This window comes from Saccopteryx bilineata, chromosome 4 (assembly GCF_036850765.1).
Source record: "Saccopteryx bilineata isolate mSacBil1 chromosome 4, mSacBil1_pri_phased_curated, whole genome shotgun sequence".
NCBI classification, from domain to species: Eukaryota; Metazoa; Chordata; class Mammalia; order Chiroptera; family Emballonuridae; genus Saccopteryx; species Saccopteryx bilineata.
The window spans coordinates 209,237,559-209,257,721 of record NC_089493.1 but is presented as its reverse complement, the minus strand read 5'-3'; the positions used below and the strand labels follow the sequence as shown (position 1 = coordinate 209,257,721).

The window sequence follows — 20,163 nt, the reverse complement described above, 5'->3', positions numbered from 1 at the left end:
TCAGGGCACACAGGAGAATTGCCCATCTGCTTCTCTACCCCTCCCCCACTTGTTTCTTTTTCTCTCTCTCTCTCTCTCTGTCGCTCTCTCTTCCCCTCCTGCAGCCATGCCTCGATTGGAGCAAGTTGGCTCAGGGCACTGAGGATGGCTCCATGGCCTCTACCTCAGGTGCTAAGAAGAGCTCTGTGGCTGAGCAATGAAGCAACACACCAAATGGGCAGAGCATCGCCCCCTGGTGGGTATGCCAGGTGGATCCTGGTCAGGGCGCATGCGGGAGTCTGTCTCTGCCTCCCCTTCTCTCACTGAATTAAAAAAAATAGCAAAATTATTTTTGAAAAAATCATGTAGCCTTGAAGTAAGCCAGTTAGATAGTATGTAATACTTTAATACCAATATAAAACATAAAGTATATTGAATACATGGGATAATTTGACCAAAATTGTCTTTGCCTATCTTGGGCACCCACCTTCCTAAATGTATCAGAGGCAGTTTGATCTCTCAGTGCTAGAACTAGACAGAAATGTCTCAGAGGCACCTCTAAAAGGTGTTCAGATAGAAAATTAATGCTGCAGGAATAACAAATCAAATTGATACTAAACAGCAATTATAAGCAGGAATGAGACTTTCTATCTATGAGGATTGAGCACAAGAAAAATGTAAGATAATATTAATGGATGTCTCTAGTGTAGCTAAATCATTAAATTGTCTAAAATTCTTTGCTGTACATAAACAGATACAACAATAGAAACATGCTTGATTTATATTCTTTATTCTCTTATAAAAACAGCTTAGTTACAAAGAGCTTTAGGGAAACTTAGAATTCTTTCTTCCAATACACAGTCTAATCCGCTATAATACATACTTTTATAAAAGAAAACAGCTCCTTTGCTACTGGTAAATAATAAACATTATGAATATGATTTGGACTTTGGATGTCCTCCTAGTTCATATGATATATGATTTTTTTTTCTAGCATGTTAATGTGTTAAAGTGTTCAGGGATAAGCTTTCATCACAATTAAAGAGAAAGTCTTAGCAATATATTATATAAGGGCCCACAAAAATGAAGATGAGGGCTAAAAATCTTTGTACATGGCCATTCCTTTAGCACAACTAGGAGCTGGTCTGGTGAACTTTTCCAAAGTTCAGCTCTCTGCTAAAGCTGCAGTTACAGCTGAACAAACTGTAGAGACATTTTTCCCTGATCTTGATTTAGATATTTAATTTTTTTTTTTTGTATTTTTTCTGAAGTTGGAAATGGGGAGGCAGTCAGACAGACTCCCGCATGCACCCAACCGGTATCCACCCGGCATGCCCACCAGGGGGCAATGCTCTGCCCATCTGCGGCATCGCCCTGTTGCAACAAAGCCATTCTAGTGCCTGAGGCAGAGGCCTCAGAGCCATCCTCAGCGCCTAGGCCAACTTTGCTCCAATGGAGCCTTGGCTGCGGGAGGGGAAGAGAGAGACAGAGAGGAAGGAGAGGGGGAGGGGTGGAGAAGCAGATGGGTGCTTCTCCTGTGTGCCCTGGCCGGGAATCGAACCCGGGACTCCTGCACGCCAGGCCAATGCTCTACCACTGAGCCAACGGCCAGGGCTAGATATTTAATTTTGATGAAACTATTGGAATCAAGTGCATTTCATAATTTCTATCCCCATTGAAGAGTAAGTGTGATACAGGGTGCTGACTGCGGTGCTGGGTGCAAATGTTGCTAAAGAGTTAATATTTTTATTAGAACTGTAACTAGAGAACTAAAACAACCTGAACCTGGAAAGATTTTATGTGGTCTGCTCAAATCCTAACTTCTTCCTGCTGTGCGCCTGGTGGTCTCAGCACACAATTCCGCAGGAGAGCTGTTCAGGCACACACTTAACACACTCTGGAGGAAAAAACTGTGCTTTGAGCTCTCGCTCTGCTGTTCATGCTTCTGAGTGAACTGAGATCACTCTGACACTGTTGAAACTCTTGAAACGCTTCTTTTTCTTTTTTTATTAAAATATATTCCATTTCTGAGAACATATATGCTGGATACTTTGCTATGGATTTTACATGTATTATCTTATTAATCTTTAACTTGGTGAAGTATTTACTATTACTACCTTTACTTATTAGGAAACCAAGTTAGTTAACTTGCCCAAATCATAACAACCTGTGTTTTTATTTTATCATATGCCAATTAAAAAATGTTTCTCCATAGTGGATAAATTAGTCTTTGATCAAATATTAATTGAATGCTCATCAAAGCATATTTTACTTTCCAAAGTTGTTTAAGTAATTAGAACATGTAAGTTCCACTGTACTTCTTGTACACTGTTTCTAATTACCCCTAAAAATGTATTGGGGATAGAGAAGCATAATCATTTTAAGGTGAGAGGAGGGGAGATAGTGAGACAGACTCCTACATGCACCTCAATTGGGATCCACCCAGCAACCCCATCTGGGGCCAATGCTGGAATTAACCAAGGGATTTTTATTGCTTGAGGTTGATGCTCAGACCAACAAGCCATCCTCAGCACCCAGAGCCGATGCTCAAACCAATGGAGCCTTGGCTGTGGGAGGGGAAGAAAGTGAGACGCGAGAGAGGGAAGGGTGGAGAAGCAGATGGTCACTTCCGCTGTATGCCCTGACCGGAAGTTGAAGCCGGGACATCTACATGCACAGCCGACACTCTACCAGAGACAACTAGCCAGGGCTGAGAAGGGTAAGTTTAAAAAGGGTGTTTAGCCCTGGCCGGTTGGCTCAGTGGTAGAGCATCGGCCTGGCGTTCAGGGGTCCCAGGTTCGATTCCCGGCCAGGGCACACAGGAGAAGCGCCCATCTGCTTCTCCACCCCTCTCCCTCTCCTTCCTCTCTGTCTCTCTCTTCCCCTCCCGCAGCCGAGGATCCATTGGAGCAAGGATGGCCCGGGTGCTGGGGATGGCTCCTTGGCCTGTGCCCCAGGTGCTAGAGTGGCTCTGGTCGCGACAGAGCGATGCTCCGGAGGGGCAGAGCATCACCCCCTGGTGGGCAGAGCGTCACCCGCTGGTGGGCGTGCTGGGTGGATCCCGGTCGGGCTCATGTGGGAGTCTGTCTCTCCCCGTTTCCAGCTTCAGAAAAATGCAAAAAAAAATAAATTAAAAAAATAAAAATAAAAAGGGTGTTTATCTGACCATATTCAAGCTGAATGATTTCCTTATTTTAATTAAACTAGGAGGTAACTAAGGAAGAAATGTCTGGTTCACTGAATTCTTAGTCCTCTCTCATCTAGGATTTGTTTACTCAGTCATAAGCAATCAACAGAGTGCAGGCTTATCTATGAACAAAACTAACAAAAATGTCTATGTCTGAGTTAGAGGACCTTTCAACTGTAGACTTGAAAAATGGAGAAAGGTCATCTGACCAGGCAGTGGCACAGTGCATAGAGCATTGGACTGGGATGCGGAGGACCCAGGTTTGAGACCCCGAGGTCACCAGCTTTAGCGCAGGCTCATCTGGTTTGAGTAAAAGCTCACCACCTTGGACCCAAGGTCACTGGCTTGAGCAAGGGGTTACTCGGTCTGCTGTAGGCCCATGGTCAAGGCACATATGAGAAAGCAATCAATGAACAACTAAGGCGTCACAATGAAAAACTGATGACTGATGCTTCTCATCTCTCTCTGTTCCTGTCTGTCCCTATCTGTCCCTCTCTCTGACTTTCTCTGTCTCAGTAAAAAAAAAAAAAAAAGAGAAAGGTCACATTTAATGACATGTTAAACATCTAAAAGGAAAGAATATTAATTTTAAATTATAATGTATAGTAATTAAAAAAAAGTTTAATTGAAAAAATTTAAAAAATGTATAGTAAAAATTTTTTTTAAAAGTCACCAAAAACTTCTGCTACTCATTTTAAAACTCTAAATAATGACTTAGACATTGGCACCTAAAAGGATGTTCTATATGTCATATGGTTATATTATTTGTTATAACATCTACAATTTACTTTAAAACACAATGCCTTTAAATGTGAATGTTAGGCCTGGCCTGTGGTGGCACAGTGGATAAGGAGTTGACATTGAATGCTGAGGTCACTGGCTCAAAACCCTGGGCTTGCCCAATCAAGGCACATATAAAAAACAACTACTATGAGAGTTGATGTTTCCTGTCCCCACTCACACCCCTAAAAAGAATATGTATGTTAGGGTGAGCTATAATCCAGGTGTCGTTAGCATGTATAGACCAGAAACAGTTTGTTTGGATTCTAATAATTTCCATACTCTTAAAGAGGATAGTAGAGGCACTTTTGCAATCTATAGCTAATCAATAGTTGGTAATTTGTTAATTAGTATACTAAGTGACAAAGACATGTCTATCTCTTAGTGAACACATGACAGGAAGACAAGCATGACAAATATTGCTTATGGGCTCTCATGAGTGAAATTACAGCCTTCTAGATTTACAGATTGGCTAAAATATTTTAGAGATCACCTCTGTGCTTTTATGAATAGGCAGGGAATAGGAACCCCCCGAGGTCTTTGCAATATGAGAGATGGTGCACTGTGCTAAATATTAACATGGTTCTGTGTCCAGTTGTGAACTCTGGGCAACTGTGGTTGCCTGGTGCCAGGAGGAACCATCACTCCTGCGTTGGGAACCTTTATATTTGCCAAAGTAAACATTTTATATGACGAAGTGACTGGAACACCTAAAAGGACAGACAACTGGAATTTCTTTAAGCTCACAGGGTAGGTTCGTGAATTATTTTTTGCTTATTTACTAGTAAGTATTTAGTTGATAACTGTATTCATAGGAAAACAATCTGATAATTTATCATCATTACCCCCACATTTCAAATTTCTTGTCTTTTACCATTATTTATCACAAAGAAACAAGAGTTATATGTAACCAAATTTCAGGTCAGTTAACAGCAGTTTGTTCTCCCCATTCTCCTGATCAAGCTTCCATGTTCAAGTGTTGCTGCCACTGTTATGAGGAAAAAGGGTTAGTATAGAAGCAAACTACTGTTGAAACTGAGTATATCTTTTTTGGTTTGTTTGCATCCTGGAATACAGTCTTCCCTTCAGTTTATTACATACATGTAATCTCAAGTTGTAAAATAGTCTCTTAATTTATATGTTCACTTAAAATGAAGTTTTTATAACATTTATATAATCTTCAATAAAAGGGAAAATGCTCCATCCTACCCTTTCCTCTCCTCTGCAATGCCAGAAACCAGGAAAAAGAGGTGCTATTCCAACACTGGGTACTTAAGTATTAAAGCTCTCATTTTAAGCAGCCCTCAAATTTGAGGCCATCCTACCTCTAGCCTCCATTTGTGCTAAAGTTTGGTCCTCTCATTCCATTTGGTCTCAGTGTTTGATGTTTTATGTCTATTCTGACATTGGATACCTTCAACAATGACTGTGAGTCTCAAAAGAAGCAAAGCGGTTTTATCCACAACAGAAGAGATCTGACTCCCATCTACAGCAAGTCAAACATGGGACACCCAGAATGTCTGTATTATTCACAACCTGACATATTTTTAAGGGCAACAATTAAAGCTTTCATTTTCAAGTCCTGCATCCCACTTTTTTTCAGAGTTTGAATCAAAATTATTTTATTGGGTACAATATTATGTAAGACTTGGTGCTTTCTATTTTCACATGTAAGCCTAATTTGCTACATTATTGTTCTCTTTGACTAGGACATTAAGGTTTCCTATGTCACGAACCTGAGGACGTGGTTGAGGGAGAAAATGGCTAACTGGCAATAAGCAAAACATCACAAAAATGGAAATTTAAAATTTCTAATAAATTCCAAAAGTATCAGTTCTCTACATGAAAAAGGAGATAATGAGTATAAAAATCAATTCATTTTAATTAAGCTTATACATACTCATTTGAGATATGAAGAACTTGAGTAGAGTTGGAAGAAAAGGAAATGTTCAAAGGGTAATCAGAAGGAATGTAACCTGGTTAGAGTAGTATTCATGGGAGAGAAACATGCAGGAAATGAATGGATAAGAACGGGCAGCAGGGAAGGGAAAAAAGCTAAAAAGAAGAAAGAGAGATATGTTACGTAAATGGGAAGTGGATAGAGCGTTGGACTGGAACACAGAGGGCCCAGGTTTGAAACCTCAACGTGGCCAGCTTGAGCACGAGCTCATCTGGCTTGAGTGAAGGGCTCACCAGCTTGGACACAAGGTCACTGGCTTGAGCAAGGGGTCACTCGCTCTGCTGTAGCCCCCCGGTCAAGGCACATATGAGAAAGCAATAAATGAACAACTAAGGTTCTGCAACAAAGAATTGATGCTTCTCATCTCTCCCTTCCTGTCTGTCTGTCCCTATCTTTCCTTCTCTCTGTCTCTGTCACTAAATAAATAAATAAATAGCTGGGAAGTTTTCAAATCCAGGCAAAAGTGTATAAACTTGATTTTGACTAAGGAATCATTTTCTGAGTCTCTACCTCCAGAATTCTCAGTTTTCAATATTTATCAATCACTATCATGACAGTGTTTCTTGCACCATTTCCAACATTTTTGAATAAAGAAAACAAACAAACAAAAAAAGAAAAACGATTGTAGTAAGTTTACTACAGCTGACATACTTATTGGCAGAGCTGTTGGATGAATTTCAAGTTATCATTAGGTTCACTGAATCTAGAAAATGGGGATTCTTTACTGGAGCCTTGTTATTGGTAAAGGATGCTCCACAGAAATCCACACTTGTTCCTGTCTGACAGAAGGACGGCAGGAGCTTGGAGGCAGGAGCTCACACATGGTGGGGCAGGCTGCTGGCTCCCTGAGTCCTCTCCATAACCAGAGGAAACAATCGACACTGTCATCTAAAGCGCAGGTGATCTGCATAAATCCCATGGGTTCAACTACCTTGTAAAGTTAAGTCTCTGACCATTGAACCCTTAAATCTCAGTATTTTTGAAAACATATTTTGTTTTAAAATGTGTTTTATCAGGGGCTCATTATTGTCTCTTGTTTAGGTATTTCCCCTCTTCATATGATATAGAGCTGCACACACAGCTATATAACTCTGACACAGACTGCCACACTTCATTCTACCCCCACCCCAAACAAAACCTAACTCCAGCACCTGCGCAAAACAAAAAAATTAATGTCCCGAGGCATGCTATTCATGGTAATGGCTACTAAGCTCTTATGTTAGATTATTGAATAAAAGACTCTCTGATCTTAAGGTCTCTTGGCTATGAAGAAGTAAATGTGTGCTGTTTGCAGAAGGCCATTCCAAACAAAAAACCTTCAGTGGTTCCCATGTCTTATAAACTAAAGTCCAGAGATCCTAGCCTTGCGTTCAAATCCCTCTAGTATGTGACTCACCTGCCGCTCTGATCACACCTCCCACAAATCTTTTATCATAGTATGTAAATTAATTCCAAGGGCTCCAGGGTTCCTACATCTTCCTCTTTCGTCCTTACTTTTTGCCTTGAATGTTTTCCAGGCCTCTACAAGCTCAACTGTGTGCTCCCTCCCAGTACAGCTCATGTCAGTCACTTCAGGAACCCGAGCGGCTCCCATCCACAGCAAGCTCTCCTTTCTTTGCAGTTCGAACCACTCATTTTACACACACTATCTTGTGTTATTCTTATTATGTATAGTTTCTGTTTCTCCAATTAGATGATAAATACGCTAAGGCCAGAGGCCATGTTTTATAGTTTGCTATGTTCCTAACATATTACCCAATAGTGTTATACATAAGAAATATAAAGACGTGGCCCTGGCCGGTTGACTCAGCGGTAGAGCGTTGGCCTGGCGTGCGGGGGACCCGGGTTTGATTCCTGGCCAGGGCACATAGGAGAAGCTCCCATCTGCTTCTCCACCACCCCCCTCCTTCCTCTCTGTCTCTCTCTTCTCCTCTCGCAGCCAAGGCTCCATTGGAGCAAAGATGGCCCGGGCGCTGGGGATGGCTCCTTGGCCTCTGCGCCAGGCGCTAGAGTGGCTCTGGTTGCAGCAGAGCAACGCCCCAGAGGGGCAGAGCATCACCCCTTGGGGGGCAGGGCATAGCCCCTGGTGGGCGTGCTGGGTGGATCCCGGTCGGGCGCATGCGGGAGTCTGTCTGACTGTCTCTCCCCGTTTCCAGCTTCAGAAAAATACAAAGAGAAAAAAAAAAAGAAATATAAAGACTTGAACTGTATTTTCAAATCAAAACTTAACTACCTATGGACTTCTGGATGAGGTGCATAATTCTACTGTTTACCTTAGACATATTACAGGTTTTCTTTAAGGTCCTCAGCTGAGAAATCTATGTTAACTATGATTTCTGACATGATGAAATGAGAGAAAATAAACTGTTTTATAAATCACAATATCAGAAATATTTGGTATCAGCATTAGAGTATTATTAACAGTATGTGTGTCCTTAAATTTAAACTGAGATCCATTTAGAATTTGAAGATCTTTTAGACTATCTTCTATAACTTCTTAGAGACATAAAAATAAAATAATAATTAAAAAGATATATTTATGGTATTTCAAATTCAAAATAAACTAATTGTTACAGAACTATCATCTGTTAAGAATATAGAGTATCAGCCCTGGCCGGTTGGCTCAGTGGTAGAGCGTTGGCCTGGCATGCAGAAGTCCCGGGTTCGATTCCCGGCCAGGGCACACAGGAGAAGCACCCATCTGCTTCTCCACCCCTCCCCCTCTCCTTCCTCTCTGTCTCTCTCTTCCCCTCCCGCAGCCGAGGCTCCATTGGAGCAAAGATGGCCCGGGCACTGGGGATGGCTCCTTGGCCTCCGCCCCAGGCGCTAGAGTTGCTCTGGTCACAACAGAGCGATGCCCTGGAGGGGCAGAGCATCGCCCCCTGGTGGGCAGAGCATTGCCCCCTGGTGGGCGTGCCGGGTGGATCCCGGTCGGGCGCATGCGGGAGTCTGTCTGACTGTCTCTCCCGTTTCCAGCTTCAGAAAAATACAAAAAAAAAAAAAATATATATATATATATATATAGAGTATCTAATTGGCTATGACTATTTTTCGCTATTTTATTCATTTATCCACTTTACAAATATTTATTAAGTGTTTATAATCAATAAATCATTTTATTTTATTTTATTTCAAAAGGTATAAAATATAGAGGGATAAAGAAAAAGTCCAAACCTTAACATATTACTTGAAGTAAATCTGAAACTTCATAAAATAAAACTTACTGTTTCTTTCACCAGGAAAACCAACCAACCAATGACTCAAACTATCCTGTGTCTCTGCAGTTTGTCTTATTGACAGGTAAAAAGATAACCCAGAAAAGAAGCTGAGATAAGGTTGGTAGCATCATACTTCAAGATACAGTATCTTGAAGTGCCCTATCTAAAGGTAGTAAATTTCTAATCTGACCAAACAAGCAAACAATATTTTCCCTCACCATTCATCAACTAGCCCTTTTCCAAATCTGTAATAAATTGCCACCAAATTTTCACTATCTAATCTGAATAACAACAGATGACCATTTTATACAAAAGGTTAATAGTCTAACATACTAATCAGCAATCACCAAATAAACCAATAATTAAATTGCACTGAACACTTAAAAGGGTGTGTGTATCCATGTACATACACTTTTCCAAAAGTCAGGCTCCTTTCGTAGCACAGTTGGAAGTCAGACTTACTGACAAATACCTACTGACACTGGGGGGTGACCTAAGAGGTCATTGGAAAGCCAATATTCTCAATATCAGAGGCAGGATGGGCCACTAAAGATAAAGTACAGAATTCAGAGGTACAGCATTAAGAAAAAAATAAGTTGAATATATTAAGTTATTATTCTATACCTACAAAAGAATCTTATTTTTTAATTAAAATTTTTAGTATCACATGAATTCCATTATATTAAGGATGCTATCATTCTCCCACTTATGCAACAAATATTTATTGAGTATATTCTATATGTCAGGCACTATTCAAAAGACACCACCAACATGTGTTCAAAAAGTTTATAACTGAGTAGTGCAGAAGAACACACTATTTTCAAGAAAGTCTAATTCACACAAGCAATTGTAAAGGAATTAATTTGGAGGTTCTACGGTACACAAAGCTTTCTAATCTCTTACTATTTATTTCCAAATTATTCTGTGAAGCTTCAGTTTTTCTTTTTCATTATCAAACACTAACTATAATTTGATTTTTTATATTGTTTTTCTTCTTGTGTGGATATGGCTTTTAAAAGCATAATCATCAGTATCAGATGGCTGTGACATAGATTTCCCAAAAGAGAAAATTAAAAGATTAGCTCACTCTGAGCAAACCGACAAGAAAATACATGGTTTCATAAAACACTAATTTAAAATAATATATGTTCATGGTAGTATTACTTACAATAGCCAAGATATAGAAGCAACCCAAGTGCCCATCAATAGATGAGAACATAAAATGCTGTCATACATATATATATAATGGAATATTACTAGGCCATAAAAAGAATGAAATCTTAAAAAAAAAAGAATGAAATCTTACCATTTGCAACAGCATATATGAACCTAAAGGGTATTATGCTCAGTGAAATAAGTCAGTCAGAGAAAAACAAATACCATATGATTTCACCTGTACATGGAATCTAAAGAACAAACTAAATGAATAAACAGAACAGAAACAGACTCATAGACAGAGAACAGATTGATGGTTGTCAGATAAAGATGTTAGGGGACTGTGTGAAAAAGCCAAAGGGAAAAAATATTAAAAAGAGTAGAATTCTATTCACAATTATATTACAAAAAATAAGAATAGTTGCAAAGTAAATTCTGGGTCAAATTTTGAATATGTCTATGAAAGAGAAAACACAATTTCCATTGCCCTGATGAAGTATGTTGGGTAATTTCATAAAAATTATATTTTAACCGGCCTGACCAGGTGGTGGCGCAGTGGATGGAGCATCGGACTGGGACACAGATGATCCAGGTTCAAAACCCCAAGATCGCCGGCTTGAGTATGGGTTCATCTGGCTTGAGCACAGGCTCATCAGCTTGAGTGCAGGGTTGCTGGCTTGAGCGCAAGATCATAGACATGACTCCATGGTTGCTGGTTTGAGCCCAACGGTGCTGGCTTGAATAAGGGGTCATTTGCTCTGCTGTAGCCTCCCTGCTGCCCCCAGTCAAGGCACATATGAGAAAGCAATCAATGAACAACTCAAGAACTGCAACAAAGAACTGATGCTTCTCATCTCCCTTATTGTCAGAAAGATTGTATTTACTCTTTAAATAAACATGGACTATTAACTAAAAAAAAAAAAAAAAAAAAAAAAAAGAAAAAGTCTGGGTTTCAAAGTAGAGTTTAAGGATGTTTCAGAGAGAACTCAACATATCTTACAACCATTATGGAGGAAAGTATGGTGGTTCCTCAAAAAACTGAAAATAGAACTACCTTATGACCCAGCAATCCCTCTACTGGGTATATACCCCAAAACCTCAGAAACATTGATACGTGAAGACACATGTAGCCCCATGTTCATTGCAGCACTGTTCACAGTGGCCAAGACATGGAAACAACCAAAAAGCCCTTCAATAGAAGACTGGATAAAGAAGATGTGGCACATATACACTATGGAATACTACTCAGCCATAAGAAATGATGACATCAGATCATTTACAGCAAAATGGTGGGATCTTGATAACATTATAAGGAGTGAAATAAGTAAATCAGAAAAAAACAAGAACTACATGATTCCATACATTGGGGGAACATAAAAATGAGACTAAGAGACATGGACAAGAGTGTGGTGGTTACCAGGGGTGGGGGGAGGGAGGACATGGGAGGGAGGGAGGGAGAGAGTTAGGGGGAGGGGGAGGGGCACAGAGAACTAGATAGAGGGTGGCGGAGGACAATCTGACTTTGGGCGAGGGGTACGCAACATAATTTAATGACAAAATAACCTAGACATGTTTTCTTTGAATATATGTACCCTGATTTATTAATGTCATCCCATTACCATTAATAAAAATTTATTAAAAAACAAAACAAAACAAAAAAAAACATATATCTGAATTGAAGCTATACAATTACCTTTTTGGGTAGTCCTTTATATGGCCCCATCACCTTCTTAGATAATTTCCTCACACTTGTAATAATTTATGTAATATTTATAAGCTCCATAAAGGTACAGGCTGACTTGGTTCTATTTGCTGTAGTATAAGACTGACTAGCACAATCTCTGCATGCAGTGTTTCTGGAATAAATGTTAGTTAATTAACTGATACAAATTCTCAAATGCTGCAAGAGTTAATAATAAATAACTTCTTAAAAGTTATTTTGAATCAATGTTAAATATGTACTACACTATTGGTTAACTTACTATACTTGCTAGTGCCAGTCCAGTTAACAATAAAAGAAAAATATTAGTCGAGAAAAGCAGTTTATGAAAGAGAAAAATTAGCCTCCAATTTACATCATTTTTATAGTTAAAACTAATAAACACTAGAAAGAAGTTTTAATGGTTAACAGATTTTGGAAAACAAAACTACAATTTTCCAGCTTTCACCAGCTTTATGAAAGGGTCTCTGCCCGTCACCAACGTCATAAAATGTTTGGAGCCAACATAAAGCTTTTACTGTTGTACATGAGTCAAAAGTATGGTCTTCTGTCAACTTAAGACTTTTTAAATGTTTTCTTCAAAGAGATTTAAAGGTTTTTAAAATTTTCATTCTCTCTGATTTTGGTCAACTTTTAATAAAACCTAGACTTTCTATAGAGCTTAGGATTTCATTGAACTAGCACAAATTTAAAAATTGGATAGAAATAAAATATAAAACCTTTATAAAGAAAAGATTCAGGGAACTAAGATAATGTTTATGTTGAATTAATACTACAGAAGTATCTTACACCTGACTTTGTTAATCACTTTCTAATGACTATGAGCAAATAATGTACCATTTCTGTGAAGGTTTTTCTTTTAGTTTATAAAAAGGTGTAAAAAAGTTAGGCCAAATAATTACTTCTAGTATAAAAGTCTTAATTCTATAATTTAAGTTATTATGCTTTTCAAAGATGATTGTGTCACCTGATATTGGTAAGAAAAGCTAAATACACTTTCAGATCATTTTGAAACACTTTTAAGTTAATATTGAGTTAAATGCCTTACCCAAGTGAAAATGTTTTTCGTTAGAATTATCATTTCCAAACATACACATGTTTTTCTTTATATTACAATTTCATAGTGTTTATGGATATTTTCCAATAAAACCTCGTAAAGTTTCTAATTTTAAAACAATTATTTTATATATTTTTATGTCATAATACTCAAAATCAGACAAACAAGAGAAAAATTTAAGCATTGTTCTGATGAAAACAATAACCTTTCGGAAATTATAATTTGTCATGAATGTTTACTCTTTACATTAGCCCTTACGTATATAAAGTTTATCATGTTTCAAAATCATTGTTAGTGATCATTGTTAGCAATGTGTTAACTTCCCACTTTCAGCATGGTGTCTTAGTAATGAGAAGTCTCAGTAAAACCCTTCCTGAGGCCACTAGTCCCACGGCTTGTCAAGAGCCAAACTGGAAATCTTTTTAATTCCAAAACTTCACTGTTCATATCCAATAAGTACCCCCTAAAAAGTTATTAAATCTGTCTGATAACTCTCTGTATCCAGTACTTTCAAAATCTCTTGTCTAGATTACTGTTATAGCTTAAAAATGGCCAAAGCAGTTACAACTCATTCATTCCTTATAAAATGCCTATGAGAATATTTCTAAAACTGCAAATCTAAGTCATGTCCTTTTTTCAATGTCCTGAAGACAAAGAAAAACTTCCCTAGTGCACTTTAATATCTCTTTCTTATCATGGTTCAACTTCCTTTGACAGCCTTACTGAATTTTGTCTGATGTACCATCCTCTCTCTCTTGGATTTTGCACATGGGCTTTTCTTCCAAATACAGGGTTTCACCACCTGAGTACCTTGCAAACTCTCACCCTCCTTGATATCTTAGTACAGATCTCACCCTGTCAGGTACCTCAGAAGTCTGGCTAGATGCCCCTCCATAGGACCCCCACAATAGCTTTTACTACTATCACTGCAGTATAGAGGCGGTTATGGTCACAGATTAAGAAATATGAAGTAGGGAAACACGGTTTTGCGTTCTCCTTGGGAATATTAGATATAGTGGGGTTGAGTAAAGCCAGTGCATATAAAAATAATCACAATCAAAATTACCCCTGAAAATTCCTTAGACTGTCCATTAAATATGGTAATATATAGAATATATAACTCTGTATGGTAATAGTCACACATACATATTTAACAAATACTATAATATATAGTTTCATCAAAAAAATGTATTTAGGCCTGACCTGTGGTAGCTCAGTGGATAAAGCATCGACCTGGAAATGCTGAGGTCGCTGGTTCAAAACCCTGGGCTTGCCTGGTCAAGGCACATATGGAGTTGATGCTTCCAGCTCCTCCCCCCTGTCTCTGTCTCTCTCTGTCCCTCTCTGTCTCCTCTCTAAAATGAATAAATAAATAAAAAAACAAAAAAACAAAAAAAAACTGTATTTAGTAAGAAAATTACTCAAGGTTTTCAATAATCTAAACACTGTAAATATAGAAAGATTCAACTTGCTAGCTCTCAATTAAACTGAGTCATCCTTATCTTCTATGGAAGATGTATCAGTTCCTCTAATGCTTCCTGAATCAAATTTCTCTGAGGTTCCCAATTAATGTTTCATTGTTTTCTTTCCTAGATGAAGGCACCACTGACTGACTGGCTTGACTACCTAACTAGTACTTACGATTTCTTTGTCAATAGGCCCAATACGTGTTCATAAGTTTTTCCCATTGGTATTAACTCGTCAAGCCTGCTGACTACTAGTAGATATACACTTGTTAAGTGGTACAGCAGGTAATCACAACTACAGTGTGTCCGTAAAGTCACGGTGCACTTTTGACTGGTCATAGGAAAGCAACAAAAGAGATAGAAATGTGAAATCTGCACCAAATAAAAGGAAAAGCCTCCTAGTTTCTGTAGGATGATGTGGCAGCATGTGTGCATGCACAGATGATGACGTAACACCATGTATACAGTGGAGAAGCCCACGGCCATGCCAGTCAAGATGTGGACGGTACAGAGGAAAGTTCAGTGTGTTCTGTGGCTTGCTAAATTCAAATCCGTGACCAAAGTGCAACGTGAATATTGGCGAGTTTATAATGAAGCGCCACCACATAGGAATAACATTACTCGGTGGGATAAGCAGTTGAAGGAAACCGGCAGTATGGTGGAGAAACCCCATTCTGGTAGGCCATCAGTCAGTGACGAGTCTGTAGAGGCTATACGGGATAGCTACCTAAGGAGCCCTAAAAAATCTATGCGTGAGCTCACATCGAACTGCACTGAATAGGTATGAAACTGGGACAGTTTTCCTTTTATTTGGTGCAGATTTCACATTTCTATCGTATTTTTTTGCTTTCCTGTGACTGGTCAAAAGTGTACCATAACTTTACGGACACACTGTATTTAAAAATATTATTTTTGAGAGATGACGTCAGAGTAATGGCGGAGTAGGAAGCGATACCGATAAATCTCCCCCAAAACTCAACAAGATCTTCAACCAGAAACAGAAAAACCTATACTTGGAGCTTCCAGATTCTTCGCAATACACCCAAAGGTATGATTGAGTGAAAAATTGGCTAAATATATAACCAAACCCCGAAGGAAATAGGGAGTAAGAAATGCTCCGCCTTCCTCACTAACCTAAACAGGGCGGCTTTTTCTGGTAACTGTGAATATAGAAACTGAGGCGGGCAAAGGGGGTGAATAGATCCAGGCCGCCGCAGCAAAAACGGCCGAACCAGGCTGTGGCTCAGAGATCCAAGCCGAGGAAAATCTGATCCTGTGGCAACCCGGGCAATACAAGCTAACACTCGTGCCAAACCCAAACAAAGAAAGACAAGCGGAGCGGCCATTTTACCCGGTCTCCTGGTCGGTGCGCAGTTAGTGGAAGAGAGATTTCTTCCTAAGCCGCGGAAGTGGGTGCCCGTGTTGCCCCACGGAGAGGCAGGGTCAGAGGCCTTTCTGTGGGCTGAGGGCAGAGTCTCTGGGCAGTCCCAGCGCCCTGGGAAAGCCACGCACGGGAGGGAGTGAGAACTAATCCCAACGGTGGAGATTTTCCGTGCTGGAGGCTGTTTCACTCAGAGCGAAACGCGGCCGGCCTCATATCCTGGTTTGCGCACGCAGATAAGGAGTGAGCGATTCCTCCGAGTGCCTCGGCAGTGCGCGCCCGTGTTATCGCACAGAGGGGCAGAGTCAGGGGCCTTTGTGTGGGCCAAAGCGGAATCTCGGGCCGCCCCAGCGCCTTGCAAAAGCCGCACACGGGGACGGAGCGAGACTCAATTCCAACGCTGCAACTTTTCCCTGCGGTTGGGGGTTTCACTCAGAGCGTGAGACTGCTGGCCGGATATCCTGGTTGCAGACAGTGAGTGAGAGTTTCCTCCAAGCGCCCCGGAAGTGGGCGCCCGCTTGTGTTACCGGATAGAGTGGCAGAGCCAGAGGCCTTCGAGTGGGCGGAAAGCCCGCCTGATTATGCTAGCAGCTCTGACTGACTGAGCCTTACCCAGAGCCCTGTGCTGAGTGGAAATAGAGTGGGGAGTTGCCAGCAATTTGAGCCTCTTACTATCCAGGCAGAGGCAGCAGCAACCCCATACCTAGACTATCAGGCTACTAATTGAGGAAGGAAAGACTAGGAGAAAGGCTCCAGGAACACGGACTCTCTCACTGTCGGAGCCTATAAATGCTAATGAGCCTCGACTCCCAACGAGAATAAAGCACAATACATGACATTGCCATAGAGACTTATCAACTGCACACCTCTACCTGAGCGTGCCAAAGGGGCAGAACCCGGGGTACAGAGTCACCGACCAGGAAGAGGGAGAGAAAAGAAAAAGCAAGAAGATAACCTCTCAAAATCAAGAATAATCTGCAGACTTTATAACCTATCCCATTTTATTATATTTGTTCGTTTGTTTCTATTATCTTCATTCTTGAGACTTTTTTTTCCTCCTCCAATTTGGCCGATTAACTCTCTACCGGTCTTACTCTCTCCTCTCCCTGAACTACACTACCCATAAGTGTTACATCTCCCATTATCATTTCTCTTCTCTTCCTTTCTCTCTATGAGGGTTGCACTCCAAAACCCTTAACTCTCTCTCTCTCTCTCCTTTCTTTTTTCTTCTTTTAGTGGTTCCCTCTTTTTTTCTCTCTCTCTCTTTCTTTTCTCCCTCTATATTAGTTTCTTCCTTTCTCCTTTACATCTCCTCTCATTCAAACCTCAATAACAAACAAATTATCTTATCTGGGACTCAAACCTATGTTTGTGGCATTTTGGGGGGTTTTTACTTCACCTTTTTAACGCACTAGCAGTGCTCCCATCCCTGGCTCTCCATATTATCTAGTTCTTGTTCCACTAAATACAATAGTAAGTTTTTAATTTGTCACCCCATTTTTCCATTTTCCTCTTATTCCTCTCATCATAACTCTTAGAAAACCAACACCTAAAAGCAAATCATTTTATTCTTGACCCAAATTTTTCCTTATTTGCTTTTTGTGGGTCCATACGCTCTTTTTTTTTTTCTTTTTTTTTTTTTTTCTTTTTCTCTTTTTTGCCCCTTTATTACTTTTCCCCAATTCAGGCCCTCCATCACAGGCATTGTTTGTTATAACTCACAGTCCACCACAAGATTTTCTCAAGAAAGAGGGGAGTGGAGAGGAGAGGAAAAAAAGAGGGGGGGAATAATTTCCTTTTTTAAAAAATTTTTATTTTATTTTATTTTTATTTCATTATTAAGTTTTTTTTAAAAAAACAACTCTTTTCGATTTGTTATTTTTTTATTTTTTTTAACTTTTTATTCTTTATTAAATCTCATTAATACTATCAACAAAACCACCCTCAGATGCCATTAAGGAAGAGAAAATCGAATATCATGGATACAAAAGAAAGAGAGGTAACACAGCTAGATGAGGAAAAATCTATGGAGAAAAAATTTAATATATTGGAAACCTTGGAGCTAAATGACAGAGAATTCAAGATAGAAATCCTAAAAATCCTCCGAGATATACAAGAAAACACAGAAAGGCAATATAGGGAGCTCAGAAAACAACTCCATGAACACAAAGAATATATGTCCAAGGAAATTGAAACTATAAAAACAAATCAAACAGAGATGAAAAACTCAATTCACGAGCTGAAAAATGAAGTAACAAGCTTAGCTAATAGAACAGGTCAGATAGAAGAGAGGATTAGTGAAATAGAAGACAAGCAACTTGAGGCACAACAGAGAGAAGAAGAAAGAGACTCAAAAATTAAAAAAAATGAGATAGCCCTACAAGAATTATCTGACTCCATCAAAAAGAATAACATACGAATAATAGGTATATCAGAGGGAGAAGAGAGAGAAAATGGAATGGAGAACATACTTAAACAAATAATTGATGAGAACTTCCCAAGCCTGTGGAAAGAACTAAAGCCTCAAGTTCAAGAAGCAAACAGAACTCCAAGTTTTCTTAACCCCAACAAACCTACTCCAAGGCATATCATAATGAAATTGACACAAACCAACAGCAAAGAAAAAATTCTCAAGGCAGCCAGGGAAAAGAAGAATACAACATATAAAGGAAGGCCCATTAGATTATCATCAGATTTCTCAGCAGAAACTCTACAAGCTAGAAGAGAGTGGACCCCAATATTTAAAGTCCTGAAAGAGAGGAACTTTCAGCCACGAATACTATACCCATCAAAGCTATCCTTCAAATACGAAGGAGAAATAAAAACATTCACAGATACAGAAAAGATGAGGGAATTTATCATCAGAAAACCCCCACTCCAGGAATTACTAAAGGGGGTTCTCCAATCAGATACAAAGAACAAAAAAAAAACAGAGCCACAAGTAAAAGCTCCAAGAAGAACACAATAAAACCAAATTTAAACTGTGACAACAACAAAAAGAAAGAGGGGGAGAAGACGGAGATTAACAGTAGCAAAGGACGATGGAGTGCAAAAGTACTCACAAAATAGTTTGCTACAATGAACAGGGTAGGGACCCTTTTCATTACTCAAAGGTAACCACCATTGAAAAAACCACCACAGAAGCACATGAGATAAAAAAGATAGCAACAGAGGAAAGATGTATGGAATACAACCAAATAAAAACAAAAGATAGAAAAACAAAAGAGAAGGATCAAACAAGACACAAAACTAACAGAAAGCAAGATATAAAATGGCAATAGGGAACTCACAAGTATCAATAATTACACTAAATGTAAATGGATTAAACTCACCAATAAAAAGGCACAGAGTAGCAGAATGGATTAAAAAAGAAAATCCAACTGTATGCTGCCTACAGGAAACTCATCTAAGTAACAAGGATAAAAACAAATTCAAAGTGAAAGGCTGGAAAACAACACTCCAAGCAAATAACATTCAAAAAAAAGCAGGTGTAGCAATACTCATATCGGATAATGCTGACTACAAGACAGGAAAAGTACTTAGAGACAAAAATGGCCATTTCATAATGGCTAAGGGGACACTGAATCAAGAAGACATAACAATTCTTAATATATATGCACCAAACCAAGGAGCACCAAAATATATAAGACAGCTACTTATTGATCTTAAAACAAAAACTGACAAAAATACAATCATACTTGGAGACCTCAATACACCGCTGACGGCTCTAGATCAGTCATCCAAACAGAGAATCAACAAAGACATAGTGGCCTTAAACAAAACACTAGAGCACCTGGATATGATAGACATCTACAGGACATTTCATCCCAAAGTGACTGAGTATACATTTTTCTCCAGTGTACATGGATCATTCTCAAGAATTGACCATATGTTGGGCCACAAAAACAATATCAGCAAATTCAGAAAAATTGAAGTTGTACCAAGCATATTTTCTGATCATAAAGCCTTGAAACTAGAATTCAACTGCAAAAAAGAGGAAAAAAATCCCACAAAAATGTGGAAACTAAACAACATACTTTTAAAAAATGAATGGGTCAAAGAAGAAATAAGTGCAGAGATCAAAAGATATATACAGACTAATGAAAATGACAATACGACATATCAGAATCTATGGGATGCAGCAAAAGCAGTGATAAGAGGGAAGTTCATATCGCTTCAGGCATATATGAACAAACAAGAGAGAGCCCAAGTGAACCACTTAACTTCCCACCTTAAGGAACTAGAAAAAGAAGAACAAAG

General features: G+C 39.2%; 1 protein-coding gene across 3 annotated transcripts in view; it reads right to left on the bottom strand.

Annotated features, from left to right (window-relative positions):
* Positions 1-20,163, bottom strand: part of XRCC4 (X-ray repair cross complementing 4) — a 385,456-nt gene that overhangs the window by 158,789 nt on the left and 206,504 nt on the right. The window lies entirely within an intron of this gene.